Raw genomic sequence first — 21,988 nt, forward strand, 5'->3', positions numbered from 1 at the left:
GTGGGATTGGTTCCATCTCCTCCCCCTGTGACCCTGAACTCTGATTTACAAGACTATGTGGCCTTAACTCTTTTTATCCGCTAGATGGTAGTATACTCTAAATTCTGAATGGCACTTTTTCCATAGGACACATAATTGACTGTGTCTAGGTCACTCAACAGATTTAAGGATGATTTCAATGACAAGCATATTTTCCATGACTATATTCTACAGACTATCGAGTCTGTTGTTTTACTGAACATCTACGGAAAACACATCAAGAAAAAAAATGAAACTATAATTTAGAGTTAACTGTCACAATTTTATAAAAAATATACTGGAAATTGTTTTATGACCTTTCTGCGGAGGCAAACTGACAGCGTTTGTATTTTTCCCCCTATATTCTTTATGCAATGTCATTATTCTTTTATACACTGTATTACTATAGCATCACTCACTTTGTAACAATTCACCTTGCTTACAATTCTATACATCGATATTTCCCTCAAACCCCAGGTTCATACAGTCCCAGAGTTCATCCAACTAAAATAGTTTGTCACATATAACCCTGAACCCCAATAAACATCCCAAAGCAAAGTTCACGCAGGTATGGTGTGTTAAGATGCTGCAAACAATCCAAAAATAGTCCACGCTTTCCTCACCACCTCTGAACGCCCAGAAAAAGAGTCCAATCCTCACAGTAATCCCTGGAAGTTTCGCCTAAGCAATAATCCAGTTTCTTAGAAATAATCCCTTGTAGGTCCTCAGGTCCGCAGTTGACTCGAACGTCGCTGGTCGCTCACCAGCCCGCACAAAAAAAAAAATTCCAGCCGAGACACCATTTCCCCCCATTCATAACATTAGATGTTAAAAAAAAACAATATATACACAATAACATTTCCAATAAACAAATACATTCCCTTATCCTTAAAATGTAAGGCTTCTGACAGTTTGGATATGCAGACTATAGTACATGTAGGTTAAGAAGCGCAGATGTATCTGTCCTCATGAACACATTTCTTGTACATTAAGTGCACTTATAGGTGACCTTTACACCTTGATAAGTGTGTAGATGCATAATATAAATATTACTATAAATCCTGACCTCCATTCAGTTTCAATACATAATACGACACTCAAGGATACAATAAAAATGTTTGCCTGGTTGAGCCATCCTCAGCAGGCTCTGATCTAAATAGAGCTCATCAAAGCTTGACTGTCTGTGTGAGCTCTATTTATTTTTAAACCAAGTGTGTGTGTGTATGTACTGAACTGCAGTTGACAATGCAGCTTGAAGTTGGGGGTATTCTCTGCGGTTGGTGGTTGGGGTGATTGCCTGAACAGAACCTTGGGGGTGACACAAATTGTCATGGGGTGAAGAGGTCGGCAACATAATTCTGAAATGCACAGAAAAATCTGTAGTGTCCATGCCCACTGGTCCAACAAACCACCTGATGTTTCCTCTCTAAACACTCCCTCCTACCCCCAAGAGCTGCTACACTGTAAAGAAAAAAAATCCACCTCAACATGTTCACGTTGAGCTTATTTGGTAAAGTCAGACCACTGCACTCAAAATTTGTAATTGAAAATTACACATTCATTCTTTTACAAATCTTGAAATCATAAACAATAAACAAATTGTTGCTGTGAGTCGCTGGTTTTGCTGCCACATCCTTAGTTTAGCAAACAGTTGCTGCTGTTCTATCCCGGTTTGGCTGCAGGGCGGACTCCCTTTGGAGTTTGTGATGTGAAAAGGGTTGGAGCAGTTTTCTCGGCAGCTCGTCCGAGGATGCAGGTGGAGTCGCCAGTTTAGTTGCTTGCGCTGGGTTTGCAGGATTCATTACGTAAATACCCACCACAACTAGCATCTGAAGACTAGGGGGGAGCTTTAGTCAGTTGCTGATTAGGCAGTCAGCGGGACAGCGCTGCTGTGACGTGTTACGGTGTTCGGCTTAGTCCATCTTTAGTCTGTGGTCTGTGTGAAGGTGCACAGACACTGGGCTGCTCACCCCACCGGCCCGCTTTACTACCTTCTCGCCTAACCTGCTGATGCCAACCTCAGATAGCCTGAAGCTACTGTCGTTAGCTTCCACAACAACAGGAAGTGTCGCGGATTGTTCAGTTTCAATTTCCCACCAGCAGAGTGAGGGATGTGGATAGTAACTCTGCCGGCACTCGGCATTCTGCTGCTTGCCTGGTTCTACGGGAACTAAGTTCTGTGTTGGTTCCAATACAATAACGTCAAGACCACAACAAGCGACGTAGCGCAACGTACAACGGAGCGGAGCCGCTGACAGTCCGGAGCAGAGCTGCTTCTGCCATCCCAAAGTATCGACGTCTTCAACAACTTTAAGATTTACCCTCTAATCAAGACGCTGGCGGAGAGAGACTACTTCAGATACTAGATGGTGAACATTAGGCGACCGGTCCTTTCTGGCCCGATGACGGACACTGTTCAATCAAAGATCGTCACGTTGAGCCCTGTCCTGAGAGTAAGATCCCCATTGGCATCAAGTCCTGGAACTACAACAAGTACTCCCAGTCTGGGAACACAATGTTGGACATGATGGATTGTGAGCAGGCAATAGAGCTGGGGGCCTTCAATAGCACCCTCTGCAACCAGAGTAAAGGAGCATTTGTTGACTGGGTGAGACACGACGACACTCATTACCACTGCTGTGAGCTGGATGAGGAAAACGTCTTCAGATGCTGAGCATGTTGATCTGCTGCTGAATCCAGAGAGATTCACTGGATATAAAGATCCTTCAGCTTGGAGAGTGTGAAACAGCATCTATGAGGAAAACTGCTTCAAGCCCAGATCAGTGTACCGACATCTGAACCCTCTGGCTCCAAGCAGAGGAGATGACGATGGAGAAGGTTTCTACAAGTAGCTTGAACTCTGTGTTTAGAAAAGAGAGTTTTTTACCGACTCATCTCCGGCCTCCACAGCAGCATCAACATCCAGCTGTGTGCCAAGCACCTGCTGGACAAGCGGACGGCCCGCTCAGTGTGGGGCCCAAACATCCGGGAGTTCCGGCTGCGCTTTGACATGGCCGAGACGAAATGCGAGGGAATGCGGTGTCTAAAGAACCTCTACTACCTGTACCTGATGGAGCTGCGGGCGCTGTACAAGGTAGCTCCGTACTTTGAGCGTGCCTTCATCAACCTGTAGACTGGAGGAGGACGGAGCCACCAAAGAACTGCTGCTGCAGGTCTTCAACGAGATCAGACCGTTCCCGATGCACTTTGACAAGAAGTCCATGTTTGCCGGACACAAAATTTAAGCAATGACACTGAAGGAAGAATTCCGCCTCCTCATTAAAAACATCTCCAGGATCATGGACTGTGTCGGCTGCAGCAAATGTCGAGTGTGGGGGAAACTTCAGACTGAGGGTCTGGGGACAGTCCTGAAGATCCTCTTCTCCGTATACGTTCTGACCAGCGCCGTGGAAGGCTGCTGTGTTTTTTCTATCTTGTTGTTATTTATTCTACTTATTTTGTATCATGCACTCCGGTAAAGCGAGCCCTATCATCATATATGATAGAGAACAACTTCTGTCCATCGGTTTGACGGTAAAAAACACGTTTTCACCGCCACCGACAACAAACAAAGGAGACTACCCATGGCGCGGTTTACCTGCTGTACCTGGAACACGGAGGCGAGGACGAAGGAAAAGAGGGTCGCGAGCCGGCGTCCTGGTACGGCTGAGGAAACGTGAAAACCGGCCTCCTCTACCAAGCATTCTTCTGGCTAATGTCCAGTCCCTGGACAACAAGCTGGATGAACTTCGTAGCAGGATGGCGTTTCAATGGGACATCAAGTTTTGTAACGTGATGGTTTTCAAGGAGACTTGGCTCGACCCCTCGATCCCGGGCTCCGCCATTGTTCCTGAGGGGGTCTTCATTCTCCGCCAGGTCCGGACAACAAACTCAGGTAAGAGCAAGGGAGGGGGTGTCTGCTTCATGGTGAATAATCTATTATAATCTGCTCTGATAATCTGCTCTGATGTGAGAATTATTTCTTCAGGCTGTACTCCGGACCTGGAGCACCTCATGATCAGATGCCGTCCTTATTACATCCCGAGGGAGTTTCGCTGATCCAGCGAACACGCTGGATCATGTTTGCACCCAGTAAGCCCCCCATTCGGAAAAAATCAGATCCCGTTTCCGTCCTGCTGCTGCCATCCTATAGGCAGAAACTCAAGCGTGACAGACTGGTGACTTGGACCATCCAGCAGTGGACCGATCAGACTCGGCTCTTCAGGACTACTTCAGGATGATGACATCAACACGTACACGGACGCGGTCATCTGCTACATTAGCAAATGCATCGATGACGTCGTACCCAGGATTACAGTAAAAACATTTCCCAACCAGAAGCCCTGGATAAATGGTGACGTCCATGCTAAACTCAAAGCACGGACTGCTGCCTTCATCTCGGGGGATCTGGAGGAATACAAGAAATCCAGGTACGCGCTCCGGAGTGCTATTAGCAGTGCTAAGAGACTCTACAGGGACAAAGTGGAGTCCCATTACAAGGGCTCCAACACTAGGAACATGTGGGCCGGACTGAGAACCAGACACCAGACACCACACCAGCAGTGCTGATGTGGTGTCTGCATCTCTCCCAGAGGATCTGAACACTTTTTATGCACGCTTTGAGAGTAACTCCCCGGCTGAGGAGATCGAAGAGGCCTAGGAGGACCGCTGCCCCCCAGTCATATCCAGGGCAGACGTGTGGAAATCCCTCAACCGGATCAACACACGCAAGGAACCTGGACCTGATGGGATACATCTTCAACCTGTCACTGCTCCAGTCTGTAGTCCCCCCATGCTTCAAGAAGACTATCATTGTCCCTGTTCCCAAAAAAACAAAAATCCTCTGCCTGAACGACTACCGCCCAGTAGCACTTACTTCCATCATCATGAAGTGCTTTGAGCGGCTGGTCCAACCATTCATCACCTCTTCCCTCCCTGACTCTCTGGACCCTCTTCAGTTTGCCTACAGGTCAAATAGGTCGACTGCAGATGCCATCTCCCTCCCCTCCACACTGCCCTCTCCCACCTGGACCACAGGGACACATATGTGAGAATGCTGTTCATCGACTACAGTTCAGCATTCAACACCATCGTGCCCCTGAAGCTCGTCACCAAGCTCAGAGACGTTGGACTCAACATCGCTCTCCGTGAGTGGATCCTGAACTTCCTGACGGGCAGACCACAGGCGGTGCGGATCGGCAGCACCACATCCTCCACCCTGACTCTCAACACCGGGGCCCCCCAGGGCTGCGTGCTCAGTCCTCTCCTGTACTCCCTGTTCAAGCATGACTGCGTGGCCACCCACAGCTCCAACACCATCATTAAGTTTGCTGATGACACCACTGTCATAGGCCTGATCACCGGCGACGATTGGAAGGCCTACAGAGAGGATGTCAGAGCCCTGACATCTTGGTGCCAGGACAACAACCTCCATCTCAACGTCAGCAAAACGAAGGAGCTGATCGTGGACTACAGGAAGAGACGAGGAGAAGAACACGCCCCCCTCTCCATCAACGGGGCCACGCTGGAGCGAGTCAGCAGCTTCAAGTTCCTCGGGGTCCACATCACTGATGACCTGACCTGGACCCATCACACAGACTCCATCAGGAAGACGGCCAGACAGCGGCTCTTCTTCCTCCGCAGGCTGCGGAAGCTCCACATGGACTCCAGGATTCTCTGCAACTTCTACAGATGCACCATAGAGAGCATCCTGACTGGCTGCATCACCGCCTGGTATGGCAGCTGCACCGCCCTGAACCGTAAGGCTTTACAGAGGGTGGTGAAGTCTGCCCAGCACATCACCAGGACAGCGCTACCATCCATAGAGGACCTCTACACCCAGCGGTGCAGGAAGAAGAGCAGCCGGATTATTAAAGACCCCTTTCACCCCAGCCATAAACATTTTTGCCTGCTGCCATCTGGCCAACGGTACCGCAGCATCCGGGCCCGAACCACCAGGCTCAGAGACAGTTTCATCCCCCAGGCCATAAGACTTTTAAACTCCTCTCCGTGACATATCTGCATATTTGCACTTTTGTTGTTTTATTTTCTCCTCAGTTGTTTTATATATTAGATATACATATTTTTAAATTTTGATATTCCATTTTATTCTATTTTACACTATTTCTATTCTATCTTATTTTATTGTATAGGTTTTAATTACTTGAGCATTGTTAGAAGAGAGCCTGAGACTCAAGCATTTCACTGCCAGCGACTGCTTAATGTTATTGTTGTGCATTTGACCATAAAAATCTTGAATCTTGAATCTCAGAGCTAGAGATCCAGAAGCTTCCTAAACACAGTCCGTCTAAAGGCTTACAGCTGACTCAGGAGATCGTGGCTTTGATCAACGGCTTCTGCAGGCTGTCCACCATAGCGCCGGCGCTTGGCGGTTCACGCCGGTTTCACACCGGACGCGGAAGCGACGCCGAAGCGAGGTGTAAGCGCAGCGCCCATCCACTCCCATGTTAAATCGTTGTGCTGAACACACCGGAGGCTGAGGCGTAGCGTTGCGCCGCGGCTGCCTAGCGCCGTGCAGCGATCGTTTCAGCGTCGAGTCTATTTTTTCCGCTTGACGCGAGCGTATCGCGACAGGAAACACACTGAAAAATGATTTTAAACGATATTGACGACATATTTTTTATGAGATAAATGATCAAATATGCATCCCATACTTTGTATTCACCTTCTGTTGTCCAGGAATTTTTTTTTTAAATGCCGTTATTATGCCGTCCAGGAAATTTTTTTTTAAATGCCGTTATAGTAATAACGGCATTTAATAATTTTTTTCAAGCATATACTCACTTGTTGCTCCAAAATTAACTGCATCCGCTTCCCAAGCGGATGCATTTGATAATTAATCTCACATAAAATATGTCGTCAATATCGTTTAAAGTCATTTTTCAGTGTGTTTCCTGTCGCGATACGCTCGCGTCAAGCGGAAAAAATAGACTCGATGCCGAAACGATAGCTGCACGGCGCTAGGCAGCCGCGGCGCAGCACAACGATTTGACATGGGAGTGGATGGGAGCCAGAGGATTGGCGCTGCGCTTACGCCTTGCTTCGGCGTTGCTTCCGCTTCCGGTGTGAACCCGGCGTGAACCGCCAAGCGCCGGCGCGCTAGCGATTAGCGCTCACGCCTCGCTTCGGCGTCGCTTCCGCGTCCGATGTGAACCCGGCGTTGCGATTTAACATGGCTCCCATCCACTCCCATGTTAAATCATTGTGCTGAACACACCGGACGCTGAAGCACTGCCTAGCGCCGTGCAGCGATCGTTTCGGCGTCGAGTCTATTTTTTCCGCTTTGCGCGAGCGTATCGCGACAGGAAACACACTGAAAAATGACTTTAAACGATATTGACGACATATTTTATGTGAGATTAATTATCAAATATGCATCCCATACTTTGTATTCACCTTCTGTTGTCCAGGAGTTTTAATTTTACCACTTTTACCGACCACATTATTAAATGTCCCCCTCTGCCCATCCACTTCAGCCACACAAGCAGACATAAAGATAAAAAGAGATAGAGAGGGGGATGGGCTACGTATTCTCCACATAGGTTTGAGTGGAGAATACGTCATTTACCCTTGACACCGACATTTAACGCACCCGACATTTAACGGAGCAAACAGCGGAAAAGTTCTTCAACATATAATTGAAGTGGAGAAGTACAGTGAGTTGTATGATCCTCGGAACATGTTGTATAAAGACAACACTAAAAAGGAAACATGTTGGGAGGCAGTTGCAGTTACTTTTGGAACAAAAAGTAAGTATATGCTTGAAAAAATTATTAAATGCCGTTTTTACTGCAGGCTGATAACAGCGGCGCTTCGGCGTCGCTACCGCGCCCGGTGTGAACCGCCAAGCGCCTGCGCTCTAGGGATTAGCGCTTACGCCTCGCTTCGGCGTCGCTTCCGCGTCCGGTGTGAACCCGGCGTTATACAACAGCGCCGCAGCTTCCGCCTGCTGACGGAGAACAGGTAACAGGAGGTCCACTGCGACAGTAATTGGCGCCAACCCCCAGAGAACTGCAACATTCTAACCTTCAGATTTTTATACGGACATTAGGATCAAATCTCAGTTACCCTGGAAACCTTCTCCTCCTCAGACATGTATTTTAGGTGTTGATGTGTTGGGATTCTCCGTGGGAACTCCTCTCTTATGGGGTTTAACGACCCCCTCAACCCTCACCTGCACACTAGGTTTCCTTGATCTTTTACCCCCTGAGCTGTGGGTGGAGGAGACGACCTCGGCCAGGTGTGCTCTGCCTTTTAAAAAGCCTCGCCACATTCATGTCTCTCTTGCTGGTTCTCCGTGGGACGAGGTTGGCTCTCCTGACTCCTGACTGCAGCATTCTTTTCATGTTTTGTTCATGGACACAGGTTGTGTTGTTGATTATAATTAATTTTTTCAATAAAAATCCTTAACAGAAACAGTCCACTTGTGTCATCATTCTCCTTGTCACATTCTTGAGCCGGGTTGTGACAATTTCTTCCAATGAATCCCATTCAACTAAATTTACACACTGGACCTTTACAGCCTCAGCGAGTAGCTACCTCTGAACTCCTCTCTTGTGCAAAACTAGACTAAAACATACTATTGTTAAAAATAAGAAGGTCTTCAATTTGTTTTTAAAAACTATGGTTTCTGACTGACTATCCATAAACTATTTAATTTCTTTTAATGATTTGTAATTATATAATATGTGTGAATATTTATATTATCGTTGATATTGTCTAACTGTGATAGCATCTGTATTGTTTGGCAAAAGATTTCTTATTTTTTAATAACTTCTGCAATCAAATTCTAATTCGCCAACAACTGAAGTGAGGCTGAATCACCCAATGTGATTCTTTACAATCGATGACTGTGATAATGCTGCCTTTGCTTAAGGATGAGTATGTCCCCATTTAATCATCTCTGTCAGGATAACAATGGAATTCATGTCCCATTTAATTAAGCTGCTACATTTTGTATTCCATCATTACATCCATTTGTAAACCAGACCTTCATCATAGCACCCATCAGGTAGATCAAACACTTGGCTTCATCGATGTTAATTTTGCATCTCCAAATGTGAATTAGACTCTCTCTCTCTTCTTTGTCTCAGAATCAATGTTTTTTGCAGTGTACCACAGGCCCTGATAACTTCCACAGACTGCCCCAGCATACTGGAGAGCCAGGGCACACAGAGGGCATTCACACCTTGTTAAGTTTTACAACTTGTGCATTTGTCCGTCCCAGGCTTCTATTGCCCCTGTGACTCAGTCCCTGCTTTGAAGTGACCATCTCCGTTGACTGAGGTGATAGAGAAATTTAGGGTTTTCTCTGATGAATGTGAATGCAGCACATACTGGGATGCATATGGCCTGAGTGTAAACCTGAGATTATTTTAGGAGACATTTAAGGGTCAATGTGATAGTAATGTAATTATAGGCAACTAACACGGCCAGTAATTAATAAGGAGTTTGTCCGGGGGCTGCAAATTAAAGGGCTCTATTTTATTACAACCTTGGTAAAAAATTTAGGCCATTATTTATTCCAGTAATAATAATGTTTTACTCAACCCAGTTATTCCCAATGTCTGAGAATATGGTGACAACTGACAATAGTGATTACTTTACCTACATCAGTGGATCCACAACACAAATTCACAGGGACCAAAGGATATTTTTTCATGCCAGGATTTTTTGTTTTTGATTCACCTTTTCATGCCCCACATGTATGCAGTTCAATATATATATATACTCTTAAATTTAAAATGTATTAAACTTGAAATTCAATGAGGGAATATTAGAAAGTATAATTGAATTAATTTATCTAATTTACTCAAAAAAATAAAATCAACTTAGTTTTTAGGGGTAAAGAAAGTTGACTCTCTGACGGATGAGATCGAAGACAGTATATTCTAGGGATTTGACCTTATTATCTGATTCCTGATCTGTTTTTTCACGTGTTTCAAAGCTCGGACAATGATAGATTGATTTTCTCTTCCCTGTTTTTGAACCAACTAACAGAGGTGGAATCAACCCCTTCGTCCTCATGACGTGTAGGTCCGTGTCCCTGGGAACTTGGAGGTGTGTGCGTCTGCCCCTTTGCGACCCTCAGTGACCTAACTCTCTGTCAGCTTGCTACCTAGTTACCCTGAATGTAAAGATACACATTTTCAAATGAAATATTATAAAACTGAATAAACAACACAGAGACTCCATCACACCATGAGAGTGAAAACGATTGTCACAGTGTACACACATTTTGGGTTGTCCTGCATCTCTTTGTAGCCATTTTGTGTTTCTTTCTGAGCTCCATGACTTTCAAGCAAGTACAGTTGGTGTTAATATAGATGGCTTCACCCTTCTTTGAAAAAAATTTTTGCACCACATAGCACTGTAAACTGTATGAGGGCATGAGGCAATTCAAGGAGCAAAAAGCGGGTGACCTTTAAAAGCAGGGGGTCGGGGGCAATGTTTGTGGGAATGGACTTCTTGCTTCTTGAAGCAGAAGGGGGTGGGGGTTAGGGGGTTAGGGGGTGGGGGGTTGGAAATCCCATTTGTTTTAGGAGGTGAAGGTATGAGGCTCAGGCCGCTGCAGATGAGGCTCCTGTAATCCTGTACCACTGTGCCACCCTTTTACATGCATGGCCTACTGTTATTTGTGTCAGCCACTCATCACTCACACAGTGAGGAATGGTATCCTGCTCGATTAGGCCCCTGTGAAAAAGCAAGCCCATTTAGAGGAGCGCCAGTGAAGGATTCAGAGGCGCTCCTGATAAGGATCAGGTTCCCTCTCTACCTTGTTCAACTTTAGAAGAAAAAACTATAATAGTTTTTTTTCTTTCTTATTTAGGAGTTAGACAGGAGGCACCTGAAACAGTGTTATACCCACCTTTTCAATATGAATGACTTTTCTTGTAAGGTCTGAATGTGGGATTAAATCTTTTGAGCACACCCACTTTGTAGAAGCTGAATGTGAAATAAAGGCTGCTATTGTGTGACAGCGGCTTTCCCTGAGGGCCCTCACAGCTCCCCGGCCCTCACAGCCACCTCACGCACTCTCTCAATCCTGAACCAGCAATTAGATGGTCAAATCAAAACCCTGGCACTCAGGACGAATTGTTTATCACAGGTCTTTGTAAAGGGCCATGTTGTTCCCCATTCAAGGCAGCTTCCCTGCCTCCTTGTGTGTCGGATAGGGGAGGGCATCATTCCAGCCGGGAGATAAGCCACAGGCTTTTTTTTAATGCCCCAAAGTAGACTTAATTTTCACCTTCCTTTCACGGTTCAGGTGCACTGTATTGAGGCATTCAGAATTTGCAGTGTGTGGGTTGGCCTGACGGGTAGTACCTCACAGGATGTCATTCATCGGCGGCTTCCGGAATGTGCAACAAATGGTGTGTCCGCAGGAGTGGGGATTTATGTGCTGTCCAATGCAATTTTTTTGCCCTTTTTTGGTTATCAAATGTTATACGGAGATTCCACCTTATTATAAATAATTGTTTTAATATTAATTGTATAGCAAAAACAATCCTGTCATCTGAAAGAAACCACCAACAAAACCAGTTTGAAAGGTATGTAGTGGTGGTGGTGGTGGGGGGGGGGTGCTCGTCGCTCCAACAAGAAGGAGCCATGGCTAAAATGTCAAACTGGAGGCTACAAATGGCAATTCACAACCAATATTCCTCACTCACCAAGATCTGTCACCAACACTGCAAAGCAACACCAATGTTAACTGTTGTTTAGTTTCAAAATGTATCATTTGTGTGGTTCTAATGCACTCTGTGGCTGAGAAAACTTACATAAAACCTTTATGGTGAGAGACTGAAACCAAATGTAAAACACTGTGTGCCAAAGAAAAACGAATAAATTCCCCAGAATATACTAAAATGTTGCAGAGAACAGAGACAATTGGTGATAATTCACTGTGGGTTCATCAATACAAGTGACTCCTTTAGACATAATCATTTGATCAGTGGTTTTTAAGGAAAGAGTAATTTACACAACTAGTTTGCAACTTTATATTAGTTTGGGATTAGTTTACTTTAAAATACATTTCATGATCTGTTACATTTGCTACAAGGTTCAAAGCTTCACAATGCATCATCCTGTTTTGTATAATACCTTATATTAAGTGTTATACTTGGAATGTGATTATTTCATTGGCTGGTGAAGCATTAGCAGTGTGGTACTTTTCTTGCTCATCCCCTCTGCAATAACAATGTTTCTCTATCCATGATCTATCAATTATAATACAGTTAAAACAGATATTAGATGACCACACATCGGTGGTAGAGACACTGTCAGGATGGTTGTCTGAGTCTTTCTATCTGTGACTGACCTGCTGTCTGCACCCAGGCAGCCCAGAGAGCACTGAGCTGCTTCTGTTTTAATTGGAGTGTGACTGGAGCTATACTGTGAGCTATGGGGAGCAGGGTAATGCTTGTCTATCACTGCCCACTGTGCACACACACACACACACACACACACACACACACACACACACACACACACTCTCACACTCACACACACACACACACACACCCTGCTGTGGACCTCTGTGTCTGCTGCCTAGCCTGTCAAACAGAGAGGGAAAAAGGGAGAGGGGGCTGGAGTGCTGAAGTGAGGTATAGGCAGACATTTTCTCAGGAATGCTGGGAGCTATCAGAAGTGACATGTAACTGTATCCGCTGTCAGATCTCACGCTTTATCTCTGCTCTGCTGTTGACTGTTCCTTCAGTTTACTGATGCCTCCTGTCTGAACCTGAGAGGTTTGCTGGGAGCTGATCCTCCTGCAGGAACATTTATATCAGGGCATTTTGGTGAATAAACATTTGTGAGAACCCCTGTGGTTTTGTTGCAATTCTCCTGCACCAGCAGTGAAGTTTCTGGTTATATTCAGGGGTACACAGGACCACTCACCTACTACAGAGGCATTTGTTTTTTATGTTGCAAAAAGAGCTGTATCTCTATGACATTAGCTTGTATCCTACAAGTTTGCATTATTGTTAAATGCAGAATTTAACTGCACAACATCTGTTAGCAAAGACAACAGGGTCAGCGAAGCCTGTAATTGATTATCCATGTTGGGTTCTACACTGGTAACCGAGGCTAATGGCGGTTGTTTTCTTCCAAAAGGGGGTTATGTGATAGGAGCCTGACAAATCAGCGAAGGTTAAGTTGTGACTGAAAAGAACCAATCACACCTCAGTTTGAGCTGAACCGCTTCATTCATTCCACAACTATTTTGACAGAGTGCATCTTCCTGGACAGTCTGAATTCTATGTAGTTATACCTGTATTTAAATAATCACCTTTCTCCCTCCCCTCTCAGATTAATTACTTATCGATCTGCGAGTGCAACTGTTTGATCAGGTTGTACAGCTTGTCTTACAAGTTAGTTCTGACAGCCCATTAAGCAGCATTTAAACTACCCCATTTCCATTTCCCAATATATGGTCCTTGACATAACCCCCCCTCATCCGACCCCTCTACGATTGACATGTTTACCATGAAAAACAGCTTCACTCAATTAATTAAAAAGCAATTATGGGCTGCATAATAGTGTGCTAACGCCTTTTGAAGCTCCATTTCCATCACCCCATTAGTTCATGCACTTGTGACCTAAATGAGTGGGCTAATGGCATTACTGTAAATGTCTTTGACCCCCCACCAGTGTTTGCTTTCCACTCAAACAAACAAGATCAAACACTGTTATCAGAGCCCCCTCAGATAGAGGCCACTTGACCACTGGCTACTCAAGAAGTGAGAGGCAGCCCTCTGACAGCACTGCTGCCTGTTAGGGGCTGAAACCATCAGAACCTACAGCGCAGGTTTTAATAAGTGGTAAAGGGTTGCATTTTCACCTCCACGATAACACATGTTATTTGACCATTGGATACTTTATTTCCTTGCTGTCACTGTGTTTAGATTCTATTTGTGAGTGTTACACCCATGTGCAGTACGGGACTTGTATCCACGTAACGCAAAATGTGACTGTCACCACTCAACAAGCAGGAGGTCGTTAGTGTGCTTGCCGTGTTGGTTAGGCCTTTTTTAGACATGAACTTCGGAGAATGTCCTCTCAATCGGGTCCAGACTTTCTCCAGAGTTTTCCTGTCTCACATGAACAATGCAGCTGGCGATTCTCCACTCAGATTTTTCTGGAAAAACATAGTAATCTCTGGAGCGTTCAGGTGAGGGGTGGTGCAACAGGCAGAGGCAGGAAGCCAGTACAAAATTTGCCCAGTCACTCACAGTGAATCCTGCGTAGGTTTCCCGTGACCTTATGTCACATCATTTCATTTGGACGTTATTAAGATCCATTTATTCATCCCAAACACATGCACAGACATGCAAAGGCACACTCATGCAGGTAGGGAAATTTAATCTCTGCTTTTTACCCATCTGGTGCAGGACACACAGAGCAGTGAGCGACCATGTACGGCGCTCGGTGAGCAGAAGTTGGGGAAGTAAGGTGCCTTGCTCAGGGGCACTAGACAGGGTAGGGAGACTCTTGGATTTTTGGACAGATCAATCCAGGTTTGTCTTTTGTTGTCTCTCCGTGGAGTCGAACCAGAGACGAACCCGAGACCTTCTCTGCCCATAGTCCAAGTTTCTGCCTCTAGACCACCACCTCTTCCAAATCTCTTACTAGGGGGCAAGCAGGAGAATCTCTGGAGAAATTCAGGAGCCTCTCACTGGGACATGGGTGTCAGGAGATTATCCGGAGTTCAGTGCATGTCTGAAAGCAGCTTTAGTGATGACTACTGTCTTTCTTCATGTTGTATTCCAGCTAAACAAACTCCACCACCATCAGAAATAGATGGAGGGGAACACACAAGTTGCAATCCCTACAGAGTACCTCCATTGACACTGTGGCCTTTGAGTTTGCACATGTAGACTTTGATGCAGCCCTTAACAAATCCAACCTAATGGAGCCACTTCTTCTGTCGCTGCCACAGTAGTGGGACTTGTAGAGACTTGCTCGGGGCTTGATGCTGGGGCTTCACAGGTGAGCAGAAACGAGAGACGCACTTGTGGGTTTCTTAAGTGTTTAAGTGCTGTCTTTGAAAGTGTCCTGTTACACTGCTCCTTCCATAGCCACCTGACTCCTCCTGCACAGGAGGACAAGACATTCATTTCCTTTAGTCTGGTCAGAACTGTCTGGTTGGCTTTACAGCCTTTTGACTACACAATCTAATAGAGAAGTTTTTTTGCTGGTTTTACTTCATAAAATAGACTTTAATCTAAGTTTCTACTCATTTGTTGCCCTGAATTCTGGTTTTATGCTAAAAAGGTACAGACAGAGAGCAGAATAATAACAGACAGATAGCCTCTCTTGATCCCCACATCTTCACCACCAACAACAACGAGTGATGGCAGTTTTCCCTCCTCTTCGTTGAAGTAACACCAGGCATTGTTTGTTTATGTCATTATGTCTGTGGAACATGTGACTGATGGCTTTCTGAGTGGCTCTGAACACAGCGCTGCCCTCTTACCTGCCTGTGACCTCCACAAGGGCTACCATTGACCCCTGTCAATTGTCAATCTCTACTCTCATCTCGCCTCCACCGGCCCATTGTTTCTCTCAGGCTCATTCACAGCCAGTGAAGGCCCAGGCTCAGCAGCTCAGCTAACTCTGCTGCTGGGGACAAAGGCACGTCCACAACACTTGACCTAATGGCTGAGAAACAACTGTATATCCTTATAAGATACATGTTGTAAACAATGTATTTTATTACTTTTAGCTTTTTAGTTAAAGTCACAAAGTGATTATTATAATTAAGTAAAAACTTCTATTTGACATATTGTCAGTGTGTTGGGGTCAGAGTCATTTGCGCTATGTTCACACAGCTACAGCTGACCTCTTGTGATTGGATCACTCAGAATAGATGTAAGTACCCGCAGGGACAGAGATTACTATTGATACTGCGTTCAAATGTTTCAATAAAATAGACCTAATGTAGTGATGCCAAAAGTGTAATCATAGTCCCTTTAATGGTATTCTTCAGCTTCCTGTCTCCTTACTCTGATGTGGTTGCTGGAATTTCCACTGGCTGTCACCAGATGTAACATGGGTGGCTTTGTTAACAATGGAGAACCAGTATGTCTCCATTCTCTCCACAGCTTGAGTCATGGGAGCAGGCCTGACATACCAGGCATGCTGCAGTTGTAGGGCACCACTTGTCTTGCCATCGGTCTGGGGCCCATTGGGTGGTGGGGCTGGGCTGTGGGGGGTGACAGAAAATAGAAAATGGAAAATTCCTGTGTGAAGTGCAGTCGTTGTTGATCAGGTGTGAACTGTGGAGCAGAGATCAGAGCAGTAAGGGGAGGAGGGAGCAGACAGCTGCTGCAGCTCCACTAACAGAAAGCTCACTGCGACTGGGGCCCAGCGCTCACTACCAAGGACTCTGTGGTGGACAGACGGATGTTTACGAGAGCTACAGCTCTATTTGTACATATATATTTCATAAATTTTGCATGTACGGTGATCCAGATGGTTTTAAGTACAATATATATACCTTTATTTACAGTTTAAATGTGTATGCACATAAAACAAAGTAAACCATGAGGAAAATATTTTATTTTTTCGATCAGATCTTTGACCATTTAATCGTTGGGTTCATGTTGTTGCCTCTTTATATTGAAATGGACTTATTATTATTATTATTATTGGATTTATAATTGTTTCACCAATTTGATCTGCCACTCAAAGCTCTTTACACTACAAGTCACACACACATTCATACAGTGTTTCTATATACTGCCCTTTTTCTATCACATACCAATCTCACACACAAGACGACAAGGACCCTTTGGCATGCAGATTGGTGGAGGCCAACATGTTGGAAATCCGATGTAGGGTCGGATAGTGCTGCATTTTCTTTGTTAGTTTTGTTAGTTGCACATTGGTAGTCTTTCATAGATTATAAAGTGCACGTTTGGTTACCTGTTGTCTCTCAATCATATACTTTATGTATGCTGTTGCCTACTTCTATGCAGTAAAGAAAAAGTTCCGCCTGGCTGTAGCTGGAAACATACATTTTTTTCTTATTTTGAAAGGAATCCTCTGAGGAATTCCTTGGGGGTTTTGACCCACAGCCAAGTGACATCAGTGATATATGTCTATAGTCCTGCTGTCAACTAATGACAGAATAAATCTTGAAAATGGCTATCAATGAGTCCTTGAAATCCCAAACCAGTCAAATATAATGGCCTGATGTGTCCTCTGGGAGCAGGCGGTCACATGTTTTTCCATCCATAACTAATTTCTAATAAATGGCTAGTTTCCCAATGCAAGTTTTTCAGAGGTCAAATTGTTTGCATGCTTTTTTCTCTTGCCCCATATTCTCAAAAGTAAGTTTTGGCTTTGGTGAGGATGGTGTAGGCTGTAGCTAGAAATTTAGAGTCAACTAAATACAAATCTTAAAAATAAATAAAGATACCCAGTAATCATTGTTATAATTAAATTTATATTCATCTATTTAATGACAGTGGAAGGCATCAAAGGTACCTGAGTCTTTAAAAATCTGGAATATCATTGAAGGGAAAACTGTTTAACCAAAATGAATGATTCATCAGGAGAATATGTTGCAGCTACCAAGTTTCAGGTTTTGAAAGACCTGAAATCGTAATTAATAGAATCAGGTCTTAGGTCAAAAACTAAACCGAAATATATATATGATTGTTTCATCTCCCTGACAGACTACTATATCCGTCTTTGAGTCATTGGCAGCTATAATTTTTTTTTTTTTAAATGCATTTACAGCAGCAGGACTTGGCACCCTTCACGGTGAAGTTCATTCTTTGGTGAATCATTTTGTGAATGAGACACAGGCAACCTGATGTGATCATTTGAAGGGTCTTGATAGGGCCTACGATCAAAAATCTCAAATGTCTCATAAAGATGTGACCCTTTGAAATCTACGAATGGCAGGTTTTGTGAGCCGTTTTCATACGAACTCAAGAGGAAGAACGGAGAGTTGGGTCCAGACTCTCTGCAGAGGTTGACTATCATACATTCACAATGCAATGGCAGATTTTCCACTTAGACATTTTCACAACAAATCAAATCTCTGTAGCGTTCAGGTGACGGGTGGTGAAGCATGCACAGGAGGTAAGGTATGAATGCTGCTGGGCATCTCTGTTGTGGTTTACAGCACATTTACAAAGGTGTCGGCTCTTATCATAGTTTGTGTATTCTACGTGTGTATCAAGAGAAATATTATTATTATAATTAAATTTTTTTTCATTGTTGCATCTGTTACGCGTTAGAAATCCTTGTCAATCCTGCTGTGGTCTCACATCGGCTCCTCAAGACTTTTTGCGGACTTCATACTAGGGAGTCCGATAGAGAAAATCCTCAGAAGGTTCAGCGGCTCTCACTCGGTCATTTGTGTTCACACATACAGCCCCTGTGGAATGAAAAGGCTGGAGGATCAACAGAGTTCAGTACATGTCTTAAAGCAGCTGTAGTAAACTGCTTTGCACAATCGCTTCTTTCAACCTATCTGCCTTATTCATGATCACACACAGGTTTGTTATCTCTGCCAAGCAGGTAATGTTCCTCCCTTGTTTGTTTTCTTTTTAGGTTTGTTTGCAAGCAAGCTTATACAAAAACAACAGAGATTTCAACAAAACGCTGTTGGAGGATGCTGTGTGGGTCCGGAAAGAACTGATAATTCTGAGGTCTGGACATGCAGAAACAGACACTGTGGAAAACAATAACGCAGACACTGATATTCCCCTTCTGATTGAATGATGTACTTAAAACACAATAATTTTTAGTTTAGATATGGCTTTATAATCATTTTGATGATAAACAATTGGGAGAATTTCATTGCCACAGCACTCCCGGAATAGCTGGTATTGCACTGTGTAACTCTGGTGTACTGCAGAAACAACTGTGACATACTTTAGGCATTCGCCACATTCCAACAGCCAGAGCCGAAGAAGGCAGCTAGCTATAAGAAAAAGTAAGCTTGGTATCCTCATTATGACAGAGCCAGCAAAGAAACTGAAGTATATAGTGTACAATATGTGCCTATATCATTACGCCTACAACATTTAATATCATTATACAAATTCAGACACTTTGTGAAATTTTATGAGCTGAGAAAGCAAGCAGAATTGCAGCTAAATGAATGTCATTTTTAATCTCCAATGTCACAACAATTTAACTATTCAGTTATGTTTGTGTAAATTCCTGTAACATTGCTCTACCTTGTCAGTTGACGTGGTTCTTTGGCTTCTGAGTTTAACTGTTCGTTTTATGTCAGCTTGGCAACAAAAGCATGTCTGCCCATAGGGAGGCTGAAACTAAGCGTTGTTTAAAAGACAGTTATGAAAACGTTAATTACACATCCTACCTATAGGGAGACCCCGAGTGGACCCGAGAGCAATGTGTTGTTGAAATAGTGCGAATGTTTTACTGCCTTATTTGATAAATTGGAAAACAAATGGGTTGAATTTTATCGATATGTTGAATGACATGCGGTTGACTTTTCAAACCGCACATTAGGGGAGGTGAGTAACATCAACAGCAGTAAAACAGACAAATACCTGAAATCCTCTTTAATTCATGACTCTGAAAGCTTACCGACAGAGAAAAAGTAAAACGCCTTTAAATGTCTGTTGACTATCCAGAAATCAGAGATAGAAACCTTTTTGGTTTTCTACAAACAGCTGAGAGAATGCACATGAGCACATTGCAGTAAGATCAGTCAAGAGCTAACAATGTCTTTCTTCTCAGGAGCTTCATTTACCACTTCAAAGTGCAAGCATTTGTGTCACTACCATTTACAACAGTGTCTGTCCTCAGGCATGACCTTGCATCTAACCCGCCTTGATATGCGCCTTGAGCATGTTCATTGCTCAGTGACATTTTGCTCCTTAAAAATAACACAGATGCTGGGCCCTGTCTGACCGACCTACTGTAGCTGGACAGCGTCCGACTATTTTCATTACTACCATCTCTTGTACCCCCCCACACACACACACACACACACACTCGAGCCTCCCTCTCTCTTGGCATTTGTGGCTCAGAGAAGGGCAGCAGAGTGAGTCACTTTATAAGTTTTGAAGTCTGACATGTTCCCAGCTTTTTGGCATGTGGATGAAGCAGTCAGAGCCTGTCTGCAACTGGCAAGTGTTAATCATGGATCAGCAACTTGGGTTTCACCTGTTGGACATCCCAGCGCTCAGGGACTCAGGGGGATTTGCATAGTCTGGTCACCCTGACAATGTTGTCTGTCACTTATTACCTCTTACATCACATGCTTTAAGCTCTTAATGTCATTAGTTATTCACACACATCAGGCTGACCTACTGTATCTATGTTACATTTTAACTCATCACTGGACATTTTCATACTGTAGGATCACAATTTTGCTTATGCCTTCCATCACGTAAACAACTTTATCCCATGTGATCCCATACTGCTTGAATTTGTAGTGTGTGTCTATGAGTTTGTTTGTGTTCAAAGGCTTTGTGGGGCAGCACTCATTATGGATAAAGGGGGTGGGGAGACTAGTTCAAATTTATTGCCTGCGTCAGCTGTGTCAAATTTGGCAAGCTCAAATGGCCAGCATGCAAATGGCAGGGCAATACCATAGGGTCAACAGCCTTTGTAATAAGTTGTACATATTCACCTCTGTGTGTTTAACTTCAAAAGTTCCCGAAGAACATTAACAGCTTACGTTTACATTAGCAGGCTGCTGAATCAGCCAAGTGGGGGCAGACGTGATTGAGGATGTGAGAGACAATCAGAGCCCCGCTGCCACTGCTGTAGCTTTTGATGAGGAGCGGCCTGCTCGTCCAAATCAATCCTACAGTATTTTTTTCGTTCTTTTTTGTATGTCTCCCCTTTTGATCGTTCATAAAGGGGACCACCCACATTCTGAACCCTTGCCTCTATTTTTGCAGGGTCAGAAAGAGTGGCCAGTTGCTCTTTATGGCAGAGATTTTTACGATGTGGTCAGAGCTGTTGGGAGACCACCAGTTCTCCTTTCACTTGTCACTGGAGCTACAGTAGCCCCAAGGAAGGCTGTGCATGAGTTTCACTGCTCTGAAGACTTGGACATTTTGGCAACTGCTCAAAAGTCTGTAAAGCAGTTTATCCTCCCAGTATTAAGACGACTACATGATTAACCTGTTTGTCATATTTATCAGGGTCATTACTTAAAGATTATTTGGAACTATTGCTCACACAGTGTTTAACTTGTTTACATCATAACTTTAAATGGTAAAAAACATATACCAGTATATAAAACAGTGATTTTCTCATCTTTGCATAAAATGTCTACTTAGAATTAATTTCAACTCTGAAGAAATTACCTATGCCAGTGATGTGTCCCTCTGAGAGGGGCGGTTGAAGCAATGTTAGACATGGTTGTCCTACATTGCATTTGGTAAATAATTGTTCACAAAAATCTACGTATTATAAGCATTGATTTAAAAGAACGGAGGGAGTGGATTTTCAAAACTTGTGAATTGAGTGTTATACTGATTCTCTGTTGTGCTTTGGTGTTGACTACATGTATCACATCTCTTTTACATTCCGAAATATTTGTATTCCTTTTTTTTCTCCAAAAGGGTAAAATATTCACACACAAAAGAATAAAAGATGATTGTCTCTTCCGCTTCTACTCCGACTTTTTAACATATCATAGGTTCTGATGGTGTGTTTATGCGCTTTTAAGTTGGCAGTAGGAAAGTTTGACGAGTGGTATTTTGTGAGGCCCTATCTCCCTTTTTTCTTCCTTCTACATCCCATTGCCTAAACATCTTGCTGACAACAGAGCGTAGCCAGAGATCAGTGAACTCCGCAGTGATGACAGCAGCTACTGCAAAAGTATTCTGCAACCCTACTGTCAAATAAAATGGTATCCTTGTTAGCGGCCGTCACCACATGCTGAAGAGGTAATCCTGCACAGCCAGCTTTTGACATTTACAACAACTTGACCTCTTACCAA

At 44.0% G+C, this 21,988-nt stretch overlaps 1 pseudogene; it reads left to right on the top strand.

Moving 5' to 3' along the window:
- The first annotated feature begins 1,348 nt into the window (after positions 1–1,348).
- LOC133934255 (ERO1-like protein beta) lies at positions 1,349–6,489 on the top strand (annotated as a pseudogene).
- Positions 6,490–21,988: the final 15,499 nt, after the last annotated feature.

Source organism: Platichthys flesus, chromosome 3 (assembly GCF_949316205.1).
Source record: "Platichthys flesus chromosome 3, fPlaFle2.1, whole genome shotgun sequence".
In the NCBI taxonomy this organism is placed as follows: Eukaryota; Metazoa; Chordata; class Actinopteri; order Pleuronectiformes; family Pleuronectidae; genus Platichthys; species Platichthys flesus.